General features: G+C 42.2%; 1 long non-coding RNA gene across 4 annotated transcripts in view; it reads left to right on the top strand.

The window, feature by feature from the left end:
• LOC136620915 (uncharacterized) overlaps positions 1 to 22,659 on the top strand; it is a 756,434-nt gene that overhangs the window by 276,093 nt on the left and 457,682 nt on the right. For all 4 annotated transcript variants that reach the window (XR_010791190.1, XR_010791191.1, XR_010791189.1 and 1 more), the window contains one exon: positions 1,659 to 1,773. This is a non-coding gene — a long non-coding RNA (uncharacterized lncRNA). The remainder of the gene's footprint in view (positions 1 to 1,658; positions 1,774 to 22,659) is intronic.

Raw genomic sequence — 22,659 nt, 5'->3', positions numbered from 1 at the left:
CTCTGGGAGAGAGGCAACCAACACATAGAAGTAGAATGAGATCTGATATTCAAGTTTTGGTGATGTATAATCTGAGTACCATCATCCAGGTTAAACCACAAAAGTGTATTATTTGGTCTCCATCATTATAATTTGTTAATAATTTGCTCAGAGGACAGTGACTACATATTTAACTTGGTGGATTAACTTGGTTAACTTAAGTTACTTCAGGCCTCGAGCAGATGAGCGGTTTTTTTTTTTGCGCACTTATGTGCGCAAAAAAAAATGCGCTCCACAAATGTGCAAAATGCACGTGACTGAAGCTCCGTGCTACTGGAGCAGCTGTTCTTGTAGAAGCGCAGCTGTTCTACATAGGTCCCCTCATCACTGAACACTGTGACAGCACTGTCACAGTGTTCAGTGATGATGGGACTCCCTGCAGGTATGAAAGAATCCCCTGTCACAGCTCTGACAGCTGTGGCAGAGGAGCACAATGCTAACCCATTGCTTTCAATGGATCTGGCACTGCTTGATGGGCAGTTTGGGACCTCTGAACGCTGATCAGGGCATTTGAATTCTGCTGTCAGAATTAACAGTGGCACTTAATAGCTGTGAAGAAGGTTGATTTCAGCTCATAGTACTGTAGTTTTTGCACATGCAGGGCTAGTTCACATGCGTGCGTGACACACCTCTTACATGATTTAAAAGCCTACTATTAATTATTAGGACATTATAGTACCAGTGTCTCTGGTGGCGCAATGCGCCACACAGCTCTACTGCATGGTACATGCATTATGATCCCCACACATCACACACAGCACTACTAACCCCACACACACACAGCTTGACTCCTCCCACAGCAGTGACATCACCACAGGTCCTTAAGCCCCCTGGATCTCTGTGGTGGATGTACGTTATTGTCTTCTGTCATGACTACTGAGTTGTGTCTGAGATAATAACTGCTTAGTTGTATTCTCAGCATATAATTTTTGTCCTCCCCTTCCAAGAGCCCTAACTGTGTTGTTCTTCTGTCGGTCAAACTCTGTGTTTTATATATGTTGTAGGACCTTCGATGGGGTCACCAGGGGGTGGAGCAATGACATCAGCAGGGGCGGAGCATGAGAAGTACTCACACACATACATACAGACAGGTGGTCATTAGTAGTTTGATTTAGCGTAATGAGGTCCCAATGTATTCTTTTTCCAGTGAAATTGCAAAGCATATTGTGCATTTGCGCACCTCTCATGGACTTCTATGGGGCCGTTGGTGCAGAAATATACAGGAAAATATGGCATGGTTTTTTTGTTTTTTTTTAGCGCACACATGTAATGTGCTTAAAAAAGACTGTCATGAAATTGGACCAGTTGACATTAAAGGGTTCTATTCACTGCATACTGCTCGGTCAAATAAAGTTATCTGAAACCACCCTAATTACTGAATTATTTTACCTTAGAATCCATGATTCATATGGAATCTGACAGAAAACAACCTCTGTGTACATCTGTAACAAATGAGCAGAGGGAGATGCAGTAGGGCCCGTAAAGGTTTGTGCCATAGTACATCTGTTAGGCGTAAGGTTGTATTCATGTGTCTATTTTTTGCAGGAATTTTGCACTTTTTAAAAAAAATGTTGTTACAAATGCACTTTTTTTTGGTAATTCTTTGTGTCATTTTGCAGGTACTATGTTTTTTTTGTTTTATGGCAAAGGATATTAAACATATGGAGCAGAAGAAAGAACTCCTCATTATAAGACCCAACAGACAGCACGGCAATTTGGATCTTGTTGTGGAAGGTAAGCACACCTGTCATGTATTTTGTTAGATTTCACACTCTATTATGAATGGTCTATGAGACATGCATGGTGTTTACTGTGCCAGCCATGCAGAACTGTAGACAGGAATGAGTCTGTGACATGAAAATCACTTCACAAATGACTGCCTATAAAACCCACACTCTGTGCCTCTGGCGGAGAGATTTAATAAATCTCCCCATTGTCATACCAGAAGTGGGCAAATGAGACAGAAGGGATTTACTCCCCATAAACACACTTTGCAACTTTTATAGAGCTGAAGAAAATGAGTTCTGTACGACTAAGTCAGACAAACTCCCGATTAGAAACAAAATGATTGGGAAAAACATAGTTTTACCTCATTGGATATATATGCTTATTTTTATCAGAATGCTAAGAGTTAATTTTCTGAAATGAAATTGAAAAATGTCTCTCTTTCCCCCTCTGATGTGTTCTATGTTCTAATTTGAATAAAATATGGTTAGATGAGATTTCCAAAGCATTACAGTTTTGTTTTGTTTTCTCTGTACACTTCTTTTCATACAGCTTCCCATCTTTTTTGGAATTGGGGTTGTATTTAGAGCAAAGATGCACAATCCATGGCCGGTTGGTCACATGTGGCCCAAAATGTCCTTTTTCTGGCCCTCAGCCATTTGGTCACAGTCATGTTTGTCTGTATCTTGTGGCTGATCAAGTTTATTTTTAATATCAAAGGGAAGAGGAGTGGCATGTCGCACCTGAGCCTGGACAGGCGGATATTAACCCCTTAGTGACCGCCAATACAGAATGCCTATCAAGCCATCCCCATGGCATGATAGACTGCCTGCCTGATAGCAGTATGATGTAATGCTGGGGCATTACATCATACTGCAGGAACGATCAAAGCATCGCAAATTGTTATTCCCTCTGGGGACTAAAAAAAGTAAAAATAATATCAATAAAGTTTTACTAATTATTTTTAAAAAAAAGTAATAAAAGTTTTGCCATATTTAGAATCTAAATAATAAAACAAAAATACATATTTGGTATCGCCACATCCATAAAAGTCCAATCTATCAAAGTAACGCATTATTTACACCGCACGGGGAACATCGTCTGAAAAATAATATAATGAAAGCTAGAATTGCGCTTTTTTGATAACCCTGTCTCCAAGAAAAAATGCAATAAAAAGCAATCCAAAAGTCTTATGTACTCTAGAATGGTACCAACACAAACTACAGGACGTTCTGCAAAAAATGAGCCCTCACACAACTATGTCAACGGAAAAATAAAAAAGCTAATGTGTGCAGTCGAGGTTGAATTCGATAATGTGAGTTGTGCATCCTTGGTGTAGAGGAACTTTCATATTAAGTCATATGTTAGGCTGTAGAATGGAGAAGTAGAGGCTCATTCATAGACCCCATAAGTGTTATCTAGACAGCTTGTTTTCTTCAGTCACTCTGCAATGATACAGGATGAAACTGAACAGAAAACTAGTGTTTGGTTTTGGGAAGCAGTGCAATCTACAAAATCTCTGATGGACAAATTTTGACTAAAATCTAGACAAATGATGTTGGTTATGAAAGAGGCTGATGTGATCTGTTCACCAGTGTATGGTAATCTGTTGGATAGTTGCACAGATATTGATGTTGAAAACAAAACCTGCGATCACTGAGAGATGTGATTTATTATTCCAAGGGAAGTCTGAATATGACCCCGGTGAGCGATCTGCAAAATTCACCTTAAAAAGGCGAAGGAGAGGGGTCATTCTTTCTGGACTTCTCACTTAAGAGTCACAAGTTCCTCAGTTGGGTTTTGGAAGACAGCCTATTCATTCTATGTTAATGTCTGGTCATCATCCTTATGACATCCCTTGACATTAAATTACCACAGATTACATAGTCACTAGAGATGAGCGAACCTACTCGTTTCGAGTAACTACTCGATCGAGCACCGCGATTTTCGAGTACTTCCGTACTCGGGTGAAAAGATTCGGGGGGCGCCGGGAGGGGGGCGGGGGGAGGTGTGGCGGAGCAGGGGGTAGCAGCGGGGAACAGGGGGGGAGCCCTCTCCCCCCCCCCCCCCCCACTCCCCGCTGCAACCCCCCACTCACCCACGGCGCCCCCGAATCTTTTCGCCCGAGTACGGAAGTACTCGAAAATCGCGGCGCTCGGGTGAAAAAGGAGCGTGGCCGAGTAGGTTCGCTCATCTCTAATAGTCACTGAAAGAACACTAGCAGTTGGAAAGTAATTTCTCAAGTGTTTCCTTAAGGACTTATTCACCTGATTGCATTCGTGATACATATTATGCATGCACAGTTTTTGCACGTACTACTTAGTGAATAGAACCCATTCACTGGGTTCATTCACATGAGCGTGTTTGCATGTTGTTCATGTAAAAAAATACACAGTATGTTCTATTTTCATGCATATTGCACACGGAAATATGACATATTTAAATGAATTAAACTTAATTGCCCATTCAACTATATGATAGCATGTGTTTTTTTGTGCCTGCAAATGTGCAGTGCATGTGTGCACAAAAAATGAAGTTAAAAAAATACACATTCGCAAAAACGCAAGTCCCATCAAGCAAATGCGCAGAATAAATGCGTGCGTAAATACACATACGCACATATTAAGGAGGCCTTAGGGTGGTTTAACAGCAAAACTTTGCATTTTTTGTTGCACTTTTCTTTTGTGTGTTCACTTATTCAAAAAAGTCCCCAATCGGATGTTAGCTGGACATCCATAGGGAAATATTAAGTGCACTAACTTTTCGGTAGCTTTTTCATTTCACTTGCCTTGCATCTTTTGGCTCTTTTTTTTTCTTTTCACATCCAAATGTGCAGTAAAAATATGTGCATGTGAATGAACCCATTGGAATCAGTGGGTTATATTCTCTGCACATACGCCCCTGTGAAGGCGATCTCTGTCTTTGTAACTCCGATGGGCATGATGGGGGGGGGGGGGGGTGGCTGTTCGTTAAACTCCATTATCTACTACTATATATTATACTTTTGTCTTTGAATAAATATTTGTATATCGAATTGGTTATTAATAAAGAATGCTACCTATTTTTATATACTTTGTGAGGGCTTAGTCAGACGGGCGTTTTTTGCCGCGATTTGCGCATGCGCATGCGTCCGGCGATTTTTTAAAACCATTGCTTCGCAATGGTATCGGACACATGAGCGCTTTTTATGCGCTCGTCCGAAAAATTATAGAACAAAAAATCGCAGATCGCACCTATCTGCGATCTGCGATTCCTGTTCGCTTCTGTATATGCGCTCAATGGGGCCGGCGGCAGCAGCGCCGACCCCATTGAGAACATATAGAAGACAAATCATTCTTCTCTGCCACAGCTGTAACAGCTGTGGCAGAGAAGAACGATGTTTGCCCATTGAATTCAATGGAGCGGCAATACAGCCGCTCCATTGAAAGCAATGGGCTGCCGGCGTGCGCGGGGTTAATTGTCGGGAAGGGGTTAAATATATAAACCCTTCCCTGCAATTCATGCTAAAATGTGTTAAAATAAAAAAAAATTGTATACTCACCTTTCCGCTGCAGCCGGAGTCCAGCCGCGGCCGCTGTCAGTTCTCCTGAACTGCTTCTCGGCACTATTCAGCCGGCGGAGCTTTAAAATCCCCGCCTGCTGAATGATCTGCTCTGATTGGTCACAGCCTGACCAATCAGAGGCCGGTTTCACTCACACACCCATTCATGAATTCATGAATGGGTGAGTGACTGCTGCCTCTCAGCGCTGAGCCAATCAGGGGCAGGTCTGACTCACATCCATTCATGAATTCATGAATGGGTGTGAGTGAGGCATGCCTCTGATTGGCTCAGCGCTGAGCCAATCAGGGGGCAGGTCTGACTCACACCCCCTTCACACCCACGGCAGGCACTGCAGGACGGCTGCCCGGAGCTGCAGGCAGAAGGTGAGAATGCAATTTTTTTTTATTTTAACACATTTTAGGATGGATTGCAGGTAAGGGCTTATATATTTAAGCCCTTACCGACAATTCATCCCGGGCTCGCCCGCAGCGCATTGCTTTCAATGGAGACGGCTGTATTGCCGTCTCCATTGAATGCAATGCGCTGGACAGCTCCGGCCCGTTTCTAATGAAACGCGGCTAGGAGCAGATTTTCGGGCGATTTGCGGGCGACTTGCGCGCACCGGTCACGCGATTTGCGGATGCGCATCCGTCATGCGATCCGCAAATCGCGGCAAAAAACGCCCGTCTGACTAAGGCCTGAGTGAGGATTTCTTCAAGGCTTTTCTGGTTGAAGTCCTGCTCATATCTTTGTATGCTGGAAGGTCTTTTTGTAGGTCCGTTCTCCAAATGCAACATGATCCGAGATGGTGTTTTTCAGTCAGTTTGTATCGTTTATCTTCATATATACTTGTGTAGATGTGTAAAGATGTGTAGATGTGTTACATTTTTTTTACTGGCTTTTCACATTAAAAATGATGTAATACAAAAATGGATATGAGTCATGTGTTCTTTGATTCACATGATTTTTAATTTGAAAAATGCCACAAAAAAAAAATCATCAAAAAGTGCAGGCACAGTACTATACTGTGCCTCTTGCTCTATGTAGACCAGAAACCAGCATTTTCTTTACCTTTTCTTCACAATTGTGCAGTTTGAAAGTTTAAACATGTAAACAATAAAATATAAAAAAGCCCGCAATCCCGGTGGTCAATGAGATAGAATAACATAGTATGTAAGGCCAAAAAAAAGTTTTTGTCCACCCAGGTCAGCCTATTACCCCCCAATGTTGATCCAGAGGAGGGCAAAAAAATAGAATGAGGTATACAGCGGAGCTCTCCGAGCGGGGTATGCAGAAGTCAAGTAGGGCCGCTTGTCTTTTGCATCCAGCTATTCTCTGCATGGAGCTTTTCTTTGCATGTTATACAGCTGAGCGCTCCGAGCGGGGTATGCAGAGCACAGCTGGACAGCTGTGTTCTTCATATCTCGCCTGTTTTCAGGGAGCGGGATACAGCTGAAACAATAGTATCAACTGTATCCCGCTGTGAATCCCTGATAAGGCTCATTGTTGTCTTTCAGCACGCTAAAAGACAACGATTAACGACGGCTTAACGAAAACTGCACAATGTCAGTGCAATTAGACACAACGATTATCGCTCAAAAGACAGCTTTGAGTGATTTTTGAGCGAAAATAGTTGTGTCTAAAAGGGCCTTTAGATGTGTCACTTTCTGTCATTTAAATGGCTCGCACACATACTGTATCTTGTTGAAGGGGATGGCATAGGACCTGCATGGACCTCAGCTTTGTTATCTGAGTGTCCTTTGCCTCCTCTGACCAGTTGCTGTAAATAACAAGACATTGCCTCACAATCTGGACTTTTCTTTTTGACGCCAGGCAGTTGTCATTAAGGCTAAGCCAGAAACTATTCTGAGTTACAATCCCATCTGAAAATTCCCTTTAAGAAAGTTCATAGGACAATGAAGACATTAAAGTGAACCTGTCACCACGTTAATGCTGTGCGAACCAAGAGCCACATGAGCTCTCTGCTGCAGGCACCCATATTACGGGCTCGGAGTCACAGGGCTGAGAGCTGTTGGCTTCTCTGCACCCATGTCAGCTAGACTGAGGTTGTATTTACACAGGCGGGTGCAATATTGGTCTGAGAAACTCGTAACGATATCACACACTAAAGCCCATGATTTTTCCTGCGAGAAAAATGTATTGCATCGCATCACATGTGATTTTCACACACATTGTTTCAATAGTAAGATTTAAAAATCGCATTGGTTTGGGATGAAACTGGCATGCATACGCAGGTGCCATGTGAAATGGGAGCGTTTTCTGCAGAATCACATAAAAATGAGACATACTGCAAATCTGCTATCTTGCAGGAAAAGGAGCAGAAAAACAGAAACCAAAATGCCAATTGAACAAAGCCTTAGTCAAAACTGTCTGAATAGGCACCAGATTTCTGCTGTGGCATTAGTCAATGTGATTACATTTGGCACATTGAGGCCTTAGTCACACGGGCGTTTTTTGCCGCGATTTGCGGATCGCATGACGGATGCGCATCCGCAAATCGCGTGACCGGGGCCGAAAAATCGCCCGAAAAACTGCTCCTAGCCGTGTTTCAATAGAAACAGGCCGGAGCAGTTCAGCGCTGTCCAGCGCATTGAATTCAATACAGCCGGCTCCATTGAAAGCAATGCGCTGCGGGCGATCTCACGATGAATTTTCGGGAAGGGCTTAAATATATAAGCCCTTCCCTGCAATTCATCCAGAAATGTGTAAAAATAATAAAAATATATATACTCGCCTGGTCCCGGCAGACGGAGTTCAGTCGCAGCCGCCGGCAGTTCTCCTGAACTGCTCTCTCTAGTATTCAGCAGCCGGGGATTTAAAATCCCCGCCTGCTGAATGAACTGCCTCTGATTGGTCACAGCCTGACCAATCAGAGGCAGCTCTCACACCCATTCATGAATTCATGAATGGGTGAGTGAGTGCTGCCTCTGATTGGTCAGGCTGTGACCAATCAGAGGCAGCTCATTCAGCAGGCAGGGATTTTAAATCCCCGGCTGCTGAATACTACAGAGAGCAGTTCAGGAGAACTGCCGCCGGCTGCGGCTGAACTCCGTCTGCCGGGACCAGGTGAGTATATTTTTAAGCCCTTCCCGACAATTCATCCCGCGATCACCGGCAGCCCATTGCTTTTAATGGAGCCGGCTGTATTGCCGGCTCCATTGAATTCAATGGGCAAACATCATTCTTCTCTGTTACAGCTGTGGCAGAGGAGAATGATTTGTCTACTATATGTTCTCAATGGGGTCGGCGCTGCTGCCGCCGGCCCCATTGAGCGCATATAGAGAAGAGAACAGGAATCGCAGATCGCAGATAGGTGCGATCTGCGATTTCTGTTCTATAATTTATCGGACGATCGCATAAAAAGCGCTCATGTGTCCGATACCATTGCAAAGCAATGGTTTTATAAAATCGCCGGACGCATGCGCAAATCGCGGCAAAAAACGCCCGTCTGACTAAGCCCTTAGTCTAGTTCTAAGCTATCTAAGTGTAAAGTAGCCGTCTAGGAGCAAAGTCTATGCAGGAATTTGAGGGGGGAAGTTATATTATCTGATGCCATTCTTTATCCCATACTGCTGGCGCTTCTCCCTCTTCATTCTTCTAACATGACTGCAGTGCTACTACATGATGCATGCTGGGCATTCTGAGGGCTTCTTTAGATGAGCTTAAGCACAGAAATGCTCGCGATAGCGTGAAATTTTGCACTGTGAAGGTCGCGCTATCGTGTATCTGTACTACTTACTGTACTTTCTGCGATGTCGGGGACTCTTTACATCGCCACGGGACACACTTGCGCCGTGATTTAATTAGTCTAATCAGTTTGCAGCCTAATTAGTCCCCGGTGTTTTCTATTTGTCGTCGAAATTGCACAGTTCATTGCGCAATTGCTTAGGAATCGGGTGCTTCCTCATAGACTCCTATAGTACCTTTGGCGCACAAATGCTCATCAAGGTAGAGCATGTCATGCTCAGTGTGCACTGGGTAGTCTAAGAGTCTTCACGTCCATTTTGGAAGAATGAGAGGTGTGCAGGAGTAAGTGGACCAGAATCCAAAGCAGGAGAAAGGACAGCACCAGGTAATAGGACTGCCCTCTCTGGTCCCTGGACAATTTTTGAGGGTCTCTTTAAGACCATATTAATAAATTTGCCTCCGTGTGCTGTGTTACCATCCGCTGGCACTGTGTAAACGTTATATAGTAGTTTGGAAGATAAAGTAATCTTGTTTCTTTAATACAACTATTACTATTTCTTTTCTTATCGTTTGATACCACCGTACATTTTATTAGTGCAGTCTTACCAACAGTGTTACATTTGTTGACTGCAGTCACAGGGCTAAGCCTAACCAGCTGGTGTGCTTTCACAAAGCCATGAAGCCAAAAGACAAATATTAAATAAGAAACGCCCAGGGACAAGAAGTAAAATGGTATACACTGAAGAAAACCAAAAGACTACAAAAAATAATAATAAAAGCATTGTGCAGGGCAGCTTGGGATTACTGTCCGTGACATTATGCTTCTGGGCTTAGATGACAGAAGGATGGAAAACTTTAGTGCCTTAACTGATTGTCTGCTGAAAGTACCATAATGTTAAACATCCATAGTTTGAAGGCTACTTTTGTGGCAGTGAATAGGTTAACATACGGAGTCGAGCTGCAATAAGTAGAAGATTATAATCCGTTTGTGCTGACACAGAATATGCTGTGCTTGGAAATTGGAAATCTTTTTCAGTCTAGAAGGTCGCAAAAGTCTGTTGTTGAATAAACAATAATAAATCAATGGCAGGAAGTAAGACGGCTCCTGCTCAAGTTACCAGCTTCTACCATGTCAGCTTAACATTTTAGTGCCATGCGAGATCGGTCACATCGACTCAGTAATGTGGCTGTGCCAATTCTATTCATCATTTTTTGTGGCACAAAAGCAAACTCAGCAAATTTCGTCACTCAAGCACAGTGAGAAGTAATTACTGTTCATTACAAATGATTTGATAGTTCTGTATCTCATCATGGACTTTGTCATGTTTTATTGTGTAACAAGATTTAATCACACTGAATTTAAGTGAATTTATGTGAGTAACTGCACTTTTCACAAACTTTTGACATGTCGGAGACGTGTCAAAAGTTTTGATCAGCGGAGGTCTGGCTGCTGAAATCCCTGTTGATCGCTACAACGAGGGGGCTGCAGCGCCAACCTGAGCACTGTGCCAACTTTGGCAGCCTATGAGTTTGCATGATCTAGATGCTCAGTTACAATAAATGTTGAGCAATATGTGGCAGGATAACATACAGAACCTGCATGCCTCCATTCCCGCCCGTATCATGTCTCGTATCCAAGCTATTACAACAGGCATTACAACAGGGTACTAGCGCTTCCATGCCCACCCGTATTATGTCTTGTATCCAAGCTAGAGGTGTCACAACAGAGTAATACAGCCTCCATGCCTGCCTGTATCACATCTTGTATCCAAGCTAGAGGCAGTCCAACAGGGTACTAGAGCCTCCATACCTGCCGGTATCACATCTTGTATCCAAGTTAGAGGTGGTACAACAGGTTACTAGAGCCTCCGTGCCCACACGTATTACGTCCTGTATCCAAGCTAGAGGCGGTACAACAGGGTACTAGTGCCTCCATGCCCTCCGTTTCACATCTTGTATCCAAGCTAGAGGTGGTAAAACAGTGTACTAGAGCCTCCATGCCCACATGTATTACATCTTGTATCCAAGCTAGAGGCAGTAAACAGGGGGTAACAGTGCATCCATGGCCTCCGTATCACATCTTGTATCTAAGTTATAGATGGTACAACAGGGTACTAGAGCCTCTATGCTCCCTGTATCACATCTTGTATCCAAGTTAGAGGTGGTACAACAGGGTACTAGAGCCTCCATGCCCACATGTATTACATCTTGTATCCAAGCTAGAGGCGGTAAACAGGGTAACAGTGCATCCATGGCCTCCGTATCACATCTTGTATCCAAGTTAGAGGTGGTACAACAGGGTACTAGAGCCTCCTTTCAACGGTTCAGTTTTCAGCAATAAATTATCCTTTGGCTCTGATATTGTAATATGTATTATTGTATATTTATATCAACGTTACAGTCACGCACAGAAAGTTTTATTAAGTTTTGCCAACTCCTTCTAGGGAAGGGATTGGTTTTGGACAATGAGTATATCTTAAGAGTATGTTCACATGTGGTGTAAACACAGTGACTTTTACAGTACAAACAGTATGGATGAGATTTTGAGAAATCTCATCAACATACTTCAGAAAAAAATCTTTTTTCTGTCCACAGCATGTCAATTTGCACTGTGGATTCACACAGACAGATATCACCTCTCCAGATGAGGGGTTGAAATCCACAGTGAATTCACAAGAAAATCCGCATGTAGCTCATGAAGGTTTTCATGCAGTTTTATGCCAAAATCTGCAGCAGATGGATGTACCTTAATAGTGGTCAAATCTTTTTCTTTTTCTCTACTGATGCAGAGTTTCAAACCCTTACATAGACCAACATAAAGTTAACACATAAAGAACTTGCTGCTTGCAGTCACCACTAGAGGGAGTGCGTGAACAAGCTGTATACTGTACATTTAACTTGATGAAAACAGCTTATTTACATGAGCGTGCAGCAGAGAAACTCGGACATAATACAATGGACATCCGTCTGTGTGCTGTCTGATATCCCAATAGTCAACTCCTTCTAGTGGTGATCGCAGGCAGCCAGCAAGTTGTTTTAAATTCATGTCTATGCAGGGGGTTTGAATCCCTGACTAGATATATATATATATATATATATATATATATATATATATAGACTATATTATATATAAATTAGGAAGTTAATGAGCACAAAGTTCTGCGTCCATTTAGGTTTTAAAAAAAGACATAATAGAGTTCATGGCCAGATATTCACTTTAAAGTCAAACTTTATTGGCCGTAATGTGGCTTATTTTAGGATTTTTATTACGGCTGCAATACTTGGACTCTTTGATGTTGAAGTGACAGGGTGCCATAGTGTTCTAAGTTCCTGTCATTTGAACTGCGGGAAATCCAAGAAATCCAGTGGCATTACGCCAGTCTGATCTGGCTTACTGCTAGAATCCACATGTAGTTTTTGATGCAGTTTTTCCTAGTCAAACAATAGAATGGACACAAAAGAGAGGACAAATAGAAGAAGTCAAATCTTGGCATTTATTATTTTCCCTTCATGCCTTGTAAATTTTCATGTCTCAAAGTGGTTGTCCACTTGTAAACTATAGATGGCCTATCCTTAGGACATGAGCCTCGTGTGATGCAGAATGTTAAGGCAGTAGACATACAAGTCCTAAGCTCTCGCTCTCAACCTGAAGGTTGTGGGTTCTATCCCCGTGTGCTTCAGGTAGCTGGCTGAAGGTTGACTCAGTCTTCCACTCTTCCGAAGTCGGTAAAATGAGTACCCAGCTTGCTGGGGGTTAAAGATGACTGGGGAAGGCAATTGTAAACTACCCTGCAAAAGCAGTCTGACAAGAAAACGTCACAATGTGATGTCACCCTAGTAGTCAGTCATGACTCTGTGCTTGCACCAGGGGATTTTACCTTTATCCTTAGGACAGGTCATCAATAGCAGAACAGGTCCCATCACCTGGGACCCCCACCAATCATAAATTATGCATTCATGATACAGGAAGCAGACAGCTCTGTTGCCACTGCAGGGGTATTACAGAGTCTCCATTAATTTCATTAGGAACTTTTGCTTGCAATACCAAACCAGGCCACTACAGTGGGATAAGAACTGTCTTCTTGTGCACTGAGCTGATTTCTGCAGAAGCAATTAGTATACCACCATTTATAAGTGTGATATAGCTGATTTTTGAATATTATATGATTTCTGAATCTACTTAATCTGTTCTGCATTTTAGAGGATGGGATGCAGAGAAGGGACAAGATGTCAGCTGCTAAAGGGATAACTTCCTGTTTGAGGCCTTAGAGGCACATCGATTTCGTAGTAATGCTAAAGTACTACTCACTTCTCACTCATGCATAAAATCTGGTGGAGAGTCAGAAAACTGATGGAGACTGCAGAATATACGCAATACACGTCTGTCTGAGACACCCCATTGCTCCCTGATATGCATAAGCTGGAGGGGTTTGGCAGGTGGAAAACTGGGAGTAAAGAAAGGATCTCCCAAATTCGATTGAATGGTGAGCTTAAAACATTGGAACAACTGCGGACTGAATTTGATATATCACAGACCCAATTCTACAGATATTTGCAGTTGAGACAAGCTTACAAAACACAGGTGAACTCCACATCAATAAAAAGCTCTAATTTTGTCTTAGCTGACATTATTATTATTATTGCACGGTGTACAGCGGGCAAAATATCACTTATATACAAAAAAAAATACAGGATCAATTAAATCACCGAAATCCAGACGTGATTAAAAGTAAATGTGAGACATATCTGGGCCCTAAAGAAGATACACAGTGGGATGACCCCCAAATTGCCAATGAGTGAATCACATCACTTATACCTACTGCATAGGGTGTACCGTGCCCCAGCCTTCCTTCACAATATTAGAGTGAGAAATTATCCTCTGTGTACACGATGCAAGACCCAATTGGCAGGACTCATCCACATGATATGGTGGATGCCCGGAACTATACAAATACTGGACTGAGGTTATTTCTTTTGATTAATGCTGTATTTCAGATTAGCTCGGAGGACATGCCTCTAGTGTGCATTGTCTTATTTAAATGACCTGCAGCTAGAGGAGCCAGAAAAGGAGTCAGTGGCGCATCTTCCATATATAGCCAGAAAACTGATAGCGCAGCACTGGTTAGATGAGCAACCTACTACAATAAAAGATTTTTATATATATATATATATATATATATATATATATATATATATATATATATATATATATATATATGAAACTCATCACAATGTGGCAAAAATGGTTTGACACTCTAGGATCGGCCCCAATTAATCTTAGTAGTATAATGTTACTAGGTAATTGAAGACCCCACCCCAAATACATTATATTGCCTTGGAGTATGTCTGTAGGAGTTCTGCATGGATCGAGACATTAATACTGTTGTATGAACCCAGTTACTTAATGATTCTCAATGATTTTTTAATATACGGTAAATGTTCTTTATGATTGTCTAAATCTTATGTTTAATAAGGTCACATGTTCATGGAGTACAGTGTTCATAAAATGAATCCCCTAAGGGCAACTCATGAAGCCTTAGATTATACCGTCCTATTGTAAGATATGGTGAATTTTGAACAATATTTTCAGTAATGGACTTCCACCACAATTCAGTCTGTTAATATGGGAAGGAGTTGAGGGGGAGAGGGAATCATTTAAATTGTTTTTGGTTTTTTTCTTCAGGAAATGGGAATTTGTGTGTTTTGGAAAAAGTGGAAAATGCTCAATAAAAGCTATTTGATTTAAAAATGGTTAAGCTACATGTGTTGTCAGGATGGGGTAGTGGCATATAAATATGTATTTAATTGTAGAATGTTAATGATTTTACATAATTTTGTAGAGACTTGTATGGGGCCCATACACATAGCGATTGCCATGGTCACTTCCACCTGGCTAGCAACCATGCAGAAAAAACTGCATTCAGTTTATTGAAGATATAGATGGTTTTATACAGATGGCTTCACCTGTACTTGCCATGAAACCGCAGCAATATATAGAATTCTTCTTCTGACCAGTCTTCTGCTCCTTTTTTTCCAGTGACCGAAATACCCAGGTAAAAAATTACACACATGTGAACGAATGCATTGAAATAATGGGTTCTATTCACTGTGTATTGCACGCTTAAATTTTGCATGCGCAAACATGCCCATATAAAGCCAGCCTAAATCTTATTCAACAAAGATATATAGATCGCAAACTGATTTACTACAGGAAAAGAAATGACAATCAAGACAATGGGAAACGTGTTTTATGCAGGGAGCCAGTTGATCCCTGGAGACTGGAAAATAATGCAAAAACTTAAAACACAAACCAAGGAAAATGCATGCGATGAAGGGAAATGAATAATATTCCAGTAAGATCTCACTGCGTTATCACAACTCAGGACATCACACAGATGGGACCGCTGCTTGAGAAAAGATTGAAGAGAAACAAATGGAGTGAAAAATAAGGCTCACACTAATTACAGTTACATTACTAATAAAGCTACGATATATAAGTAACACAACGGTTAGAATATAAACTATCTTGCTACAAAAATATGTAAGTAGCCCCAACCTACAGAGACATGTAGCGAATAAAAGAAAAAAATATTTATAGACGCAATCCATTTTTTCTCTTTCCATAAAGAGGTACGAGACGTGATGTTCAGCTCAACTCCTGTGTTTTTATTAAGCTTTTCCAGTGTTGGACTTCGTCCGACATTGAGACTTCCCTGCATAGCTTCCATCTTGTGCGAGGTCCGACACATGTTTCTAAAACTATGCAGAAGAGAGCTCCGTCGTCAGAATTCTCTACTACATCATATGTGTATTACAGTATGCAGAGGAGAGCTCCGATGTTGACCACTTCTCTTACATACTGTAATATACATACCATATATAATATACATATGTAATATATAATGATGCTATACATATAGTATAATATACATTTATAATTTACACGTGTGTGTATGTATGTATGAGATATATATGTAATATTCATATTAGCTCACATTTCATTTTCAAAAAATGTGCTAATAAAATCATCCTGAAATCATTTCTAAGTGTTTCAGTTGAGTAATTCCAGGAATCCACAACACGCTTTTGCACCCAAAATAAGTAAGAGCTGGGGAGTGTGCGGGTGGCAGGGAAATTGGATTGGAAAAGGTTAATAAATTCAGCATTCAATAAATGCACTTCGGGGCCATTGCACCCCTTCCTCAGTACTTAAGCCGGGGACACACAGCCAGCGCTGATGTGTTCTGTCTGTGGAGGAGTGGAGCACTCAGAGGAGTCAAGCTTAACATCACGCCTTGTGCCTTTTTTAAGGAAAGGGGAAAGAGCATTTCACCCACAAATACCCTTTAAAAATTAACTTTCTGGCCGGTCCGGACGTACAACAGTTTCTTAGTCTGTGCAGTGATTATATGGCAGCAATAATAACAATAAGTCTGTTTCCAGCTGCGGAAAGTGTAACTGAAGTGTTATTGAGATCTGGATACTTGCTGTCCAAGTTGACTAGTGTCGTTTAGTAACTGCAGATTCAAGCCAGTTAGCGTCAGCCACAAGTTGATATCCAGAGGACCCCTGGGAGTGACTATTCAAAGACAAAATGCAGTTGAAGCATTGTCTTTTCTTCAATGCCCATAGTGAGTTTTGGTGCTGGTCATCATTGGGTCCAGACAACATTCTGTCTCGTACTGACGTCAGCTCTTTGCCCGGAGGAGATTAGAGGAAGAGCAGACCTACCCAGAGACCCCTGCTATATGCGTTAGTCCTCCTAGTACTATCATCTAAATAGTCACACCATCGGAAATAACAAAGAACATCATGCCTACAACCTCAAAGAAGTATACTGTGCCAACTTGCATACTGTAAGTAAGAATGAGGCCCTGTACTTCCAGGACTATACTAATATAAAATAATACTATATAAAGCTACAAAGTGAAGATGACATTTCAAAAGCATCCTTAAAAACATTTATTAAAATATTTAATTGACAAAGTAAAAAATAAAAGTGTTAAAAACCAAATTCTGAGCTCCTTTGACCTTGTTTTATTTATCTATTATTTTGCACCCAGCAAGCTCTCCTGTAAAGTGAGCGGTCAATCTAATTATTCTGTACAGTAATGCTACAATCTGCCTCATAAAGATGCCAAAGTCTGCGCTGAGAGGCTTGAAAAGCCTAGTAAAATGTAGAACTTGAGATCTCGGTCATGGCTCTCAGACAGATAACATGTGCAGGACAGCTTTTTTTGCTGAGTAGGATGAAAGTGCCCTCTATGTTAGGGGCTCTGAAGGGGTTGTTCAGATCTGCGTAAGCTCTGTGACTTTTGTGTATCACCACTAACCACAAGCCAGTCCCCTGATGCAAACCATATGTCGAGACTGAAAATAATACAAATGATTTCTGTATCAATAGGAAGAACTAATGTTGCTTTAATTACTTGTAGCTCTGAACCAGGTTACCAAATAAACACTCCACTATAAATAAAACCACGGTATTTTTGTACCTTTGCTTGAATAGCATAACAACTGGCTTACGATAAAATACACATTACACAACACACACTGCCTTCCTTTTGTATATAAACTGGCGTTTTGCAAGGCAAACAAACAATATGTTAATGATTGTTTGATAATTGAGGTTGGCTTTTGCATTGTACAATACACCAAAAATAGAAGGAACTAGAACACTGATAGCCTATCCTTAGAACAGGTCATCAGTGTGTGTTTGGTGGGGGCTGACACCCGCCAATTAGCAGAATGAAGAGGCTGCCTTTATTGTTTGATTGTTTGCACAGGCCAAGCAGTTCATCTGTACTGTACTGGCAACTGTGCCTAGTATTACAGTCCGCCTGCTTCAAGACAATAGAACGCAATAATTAGGAAGCATTTGGTACAAAATGCATAAGCGTTTTATAATATGCGTTGCGATGAGGAGGTTTTAATGGACTCGCTGCAATACACATTTGTTTTCTATTGGGAGTGATGGATTTGACTTTTAGTCAATGTTTGACCCAATAGCCAGAGGGATCGTACATCTGTGCACTCTCAAAAAAAAGGATGACCCTCTCTTTGAACCTAGGCTGAAAGTAAACTTTTCTTACTACGTGCTTCACCAATCTTTTCTTGTTGAAGAGGACCAGTGATCCTGCCAATATCTGTCATTCAACAGAGGTGCAAACAGAGAGACAAACCTATCTATTTTTCTTTTCTGTTAGAGATATTCTTCAGGCCTCGTTCACACGGGCGACAAAGTCGCCCTTTTGTAGCGTTGCTACAGTGCTACAAATCGCATGTATGAGAAGCCAATGCTTTCTTATGGGTTACTTCACACATGCGCTATTGTGTAGCATGCCAGTCTTTACCTATATGACATTTGGTGATGGGTAAATAAAGACCATTGGTTTCACTGCATCCTGATATGCTGCCAGTCTTTACCTATAGGATTGTGTAGCATGCGACAATCAGACGCAAAAACCTCTCGGGTCCCACTATATGCATGCGACTCGTGAGGTATTGTAGTCCATATTTCCCTATGGAGCCTTCCTCTCTGTTTCATCGCATGAAAATGCGATTTTCGTGCGGTGCTATGCAACTTTGACAGTAGGAAATCCTACTGTCGAAGCTAAAATTGAAGCCCTGTTTGCAGAAAAGAAAACACACATACATCACCTCTCCCACGCTGTCAGCCCGGCCACATCTTCTCCTTGGTCCCCGTCTGTGATCTTCTTGTCTTCTGGCCGGGGATTCCAAAATCCCCGCCTTCTGGAAGCTCTGGTTGTGATTGGCTGACGCTTAGCCAATCACAGCCGGCGCTTGATGAATGGCAGTGATTGAACCAATCACAGCCATTCATCGAGTGCTGACTGTGATTGACTTAGCGTCAGCCAATCACAGCCAGCACTTGATGGATGGTTGTGATTGGTTCAATCACTGCCATTCATCGAGCGCTGGCTGTGATTGGCTAAGCGTCATCCAATCGCAGCCAGCGCTTCCAGGAGGCTGGGATTTTTGAATCCCTGGTCAGAAGAGAAGAAAATGATCACTGCCAGGGACCCGGGGAGAAGATGCCGCCAGGTTGACAGCGCAGGAGAGGTGATGTATGTGTGTTTTGTTTTTTTTTTTCTTCAGCTACGGCTTAATTTTAGGGAAGGGCTTATATGTCAAGCCTCCCCCGAAAATCCTTGCATGTGGTGCTACAAAGTCGCGTGTCATTCAGATTCTCGTCCAGTCGTTCAGTTTCTGCATGCTTTTACACGGGAGTGCAGGGTTTTGAACAACCAGAACGATAAGGCGCTTTTACACAAGAGGATTAACAGTTACAAATGAGTAAATTATCTGATGAGTTGCTTACACATCACATAATTTAAAAACACATCACATCTTTTTTTAAAATGTACACCGTTAGAAAAAAAAGTTTTTTTATTTTTTTATTTTATAGAAGTGAAGAAAAATAAACCCCACACATAGTATCACTACATGGGCTGTAGAATTACCTCCATACTGTCGCTGTACAAATCCCACCAAGATTAATATTACCAATAATAACACTATATCATGTACAAATAATACTGCCACATAGATAGAGTGAGTTGGAAGGGAACTCCAGGGTCATCGGGTCCAAACCCCTGCTCAATACAGAATCCCTAAATCATCTCAAACAGATGTCTGTCTAGCCTCTGAAAACTGCCATTGAAGGATAACTAACCCCCCCCCCCCCCCCCCCCGTGGCAACCTGTTCTACTCATTGATCCCCCTCACTATCTAATATCTAATCTGTGTTTCCTGCCTTTCACTTTTATCTGTTTGCTTCTAGTCTTTCCTTGTGCAAATGAGAATAGGGCTGATCCCTCTGCACTTCAGATATTTGTAGACCGCTATTAAAAATCTCCTCTAAGTCTTCTTTTTTGCAAGCTAAACATTCCCAGATCCTTTAACTATTCCTCATAGGACATGGTTTGCAGACTGCTCACCATCCTGGTAGCTCTACTGTTAACTTGCTCCAGTTTGTCGATGTCTTTTCAAAATTGGGGTGCCCAGAACTGGACCTAGTATTTTATGGTTCAAAAGGAGTTTTATTGTTCTGCCATGCATGTGCATCAAAAACAGTGTTACATTGACAAAATTAGCAAATTAAAAACAAATCCGTGTACAAACATTATTTGTCAATGTTATTCTTAATTTCTTGTAGTAAGGCAGTTTATTTTATCTAATGAAGCAATCCTAAACTTCTAAACATCTTTGAAATATCTAGCACTAGCATTTCGGTTAATTATAAACTTTTAATAATCTCGTTATCTCCTGCAAACATATGTAGACGTTAGGAGTCTAGTGAAACGGGGGAAAAAGAAATAAAAGATGAGAAAGATTGTAGAAAGGTGGGCTAGACAGGGAGGGGGGAAGGTCTAGGTATGGGTGTTGGGGATCCGGTCTGTATCTCTTAAAAATGGGTATGCGTGATTGATACGTTATTGATTCAAGCGACATGTTGGCCTTAGTTATGGTGTGTTCCCATTCCTGTTCGGGAGGGCCCCAGATTCTACCCATGTGGGTAAGTCCGAAGAGAGTCGGAATTGGATCCAAACCCACCAGGTCGTAGTGTACTTTTCGTATCTTAGTTCATCCCTGGCAATGAGCTCTTCCATTTGTTTCATTTGGTCTAGGGCTTCCAGCCACATCAGTCTAGAGGGGGGTGTCGTGGACTTCCACTTTTTGGGAATTATCTGTCGCATGGCCATTATAAAAAATCCTAGTAAGGAGCTTTTGGAATGTGCCACTGATCCTGGAAGCATAGATAGTAGTGCTATTTCTGGTGTGAACTGTATCCGGCTTCTGCTGACCGTGGAGTACAGAGCATTAACCTCCCGCCAAAGGGGGCAGATCCGGGGACAGGACCACCAGACATGGACAAATGTCCCTCTGCCCGACTGGCATCTCCAGCAGGTATCCGGATACTGGGGGAAGATCCCGGCTAGAGTCACTGGGGTCCGGTACCATCTTATTAATATTTTATAATTTAATTCTTGTAGTTTACTAGAAGTCGACATTTTGTGTGACAAGATGTATGATTTTTTCCAGGACTCCTCCGGGGGCGAACCACCAATATCCTGCTCCCACAGCCTCTCTATATCTTTCCCGCAATTGCGCGTTTCTCCTCCGACTAGCATCTGGTATAGTGTCGATATTGTGTATTGTACTAAAGAGGGTGAAATGCATGTTTTCTCGAAGGTGGTAATGGGACGGCTCAGTTGTTGGGTAGTTCCTAGGGACCTAATATAGTGGCCAAGCTGTAGATACTGGAACCATGCTCCGGGTGGTGGCCTCCTATCTCCAAGTATTTCGCTAAGCGGTTTAAGTCCTTCCGTTGAGACCACGTCCTGGACCCTTAGGATAGTGCTTGGAGAGCTGTCTGCTATCAGTGAACCTTTAAAGAAAGTGGGGAATTGAGGATTTTCTGTCAAGGGAGTAAGAGGGCCAGGTTTATTGATCAATCCTTTTTTAGTTGCGTACTCTAACCATGCTGTTAGTATGTTTTCTGCGAAGGGTGATAGCCCAAGTTCTTTGTGTTTATCTCTACCCGGTAGCCATATGAGGCCCAGACCCTTGGAGGGAACCAATTCCTGTTCAGCTTCTACCCAGGTCCTCTGTGTTCCGATGTGGAGCATATCGAGCACACGTTTAGTTAGTGAGGCTTTGTGATATAAGGCCAGGTTTGGGATGCCCATACCTCCTGACTCTCTAGGTACTGTAAGAGCTTTCCAGTTGCGCCTTGGTCTTTTACTCCCCCAAATGAAATTCATTATGGATCTCTTGGCTCTAAGTAGGAATGACTCTGGCAGCTTAATGGGTACTGTTTGGAAGGCGTACAGAAATCTCGGGAGGGCGTTCATTTTGATAGTGCTTATCCTTCCGAACCAAGACAGAGGGACTGTTTTCCATCTATCAAAGTCCGCCTCCATTTTGGTCAGTAGGGGTTTATAGTTTTTAAGGAAAAGTTGGTCTATGTCTGATGTGATTGTAACTCCTAAGTATTTGATCTCATCTGTTTTCCAAGTGAAGGGAAGGGCTGGTTGTAGGGCAGCAACCTCTGAGCCTGTTAAGGTGACATTTAAGATTACTGATTTGCTTAAATTTACTTTAAAATTGGAAAGCCTCCCGAACCTTTTAAATTCCTCCAGCACCATGGGTAGAGCTATTCTAGGATTTGTGATGTATAGTAATAAGTCGTCCGCATACAGGGCTGTTTTGTGTTCGACATTTCCAATTTTAGTCCCGCGAATGTTAGCGTTCACTCGAAGAGCGTTCGCCAGGGTCTCCATGACCACTATGTATAGGGAGGGAGACAGGGGGCACCCTTGTCGCGTGCCATTGCGAATCTGGATTGGGTTTGACAGCTGACCGTTGACTCTGACGCGTGCTGAGGGATGTTGATATAAGGCCATTATCCGGTCTTTGATTTTAGGGCCAAAGCCCATTTTCCCTAGGACTGCTTCAAGGAACCCCCAGTTTACCCTGTCAAAAGCTTTTTCTGCATCGACAGAGAGAAGACAGAGGGGCTCCCCCGATTTACGTGCCCGAGACATTATGGCCAGTGTCCTTATAGTGTTGTCCCCTGCCTCCCTCCCCGGGACAAATCCGACCTGATCTTTATGGACCA

Source organism: Eleutherodactylus coqui, chromosome 3, assembly GCF_035609145.1.
Source record: "Eleutherodactylus coqui strain aEleCoq1 chromosome 3, aEleCoq1.hap1, whole genome shotgun sequence".
NCBI classification, from domain to species: Eukaryota; Metazoa; Chordata; class Amphibia; order Anura; family Eleutherodactylidae; genus Eleutherodactylus; species Eleutherodactylus coqui.
Note: the sequence above shows the minus strand (reverse complement) of the source record. Positions and strands in the feature narration are given on the sequence as shown.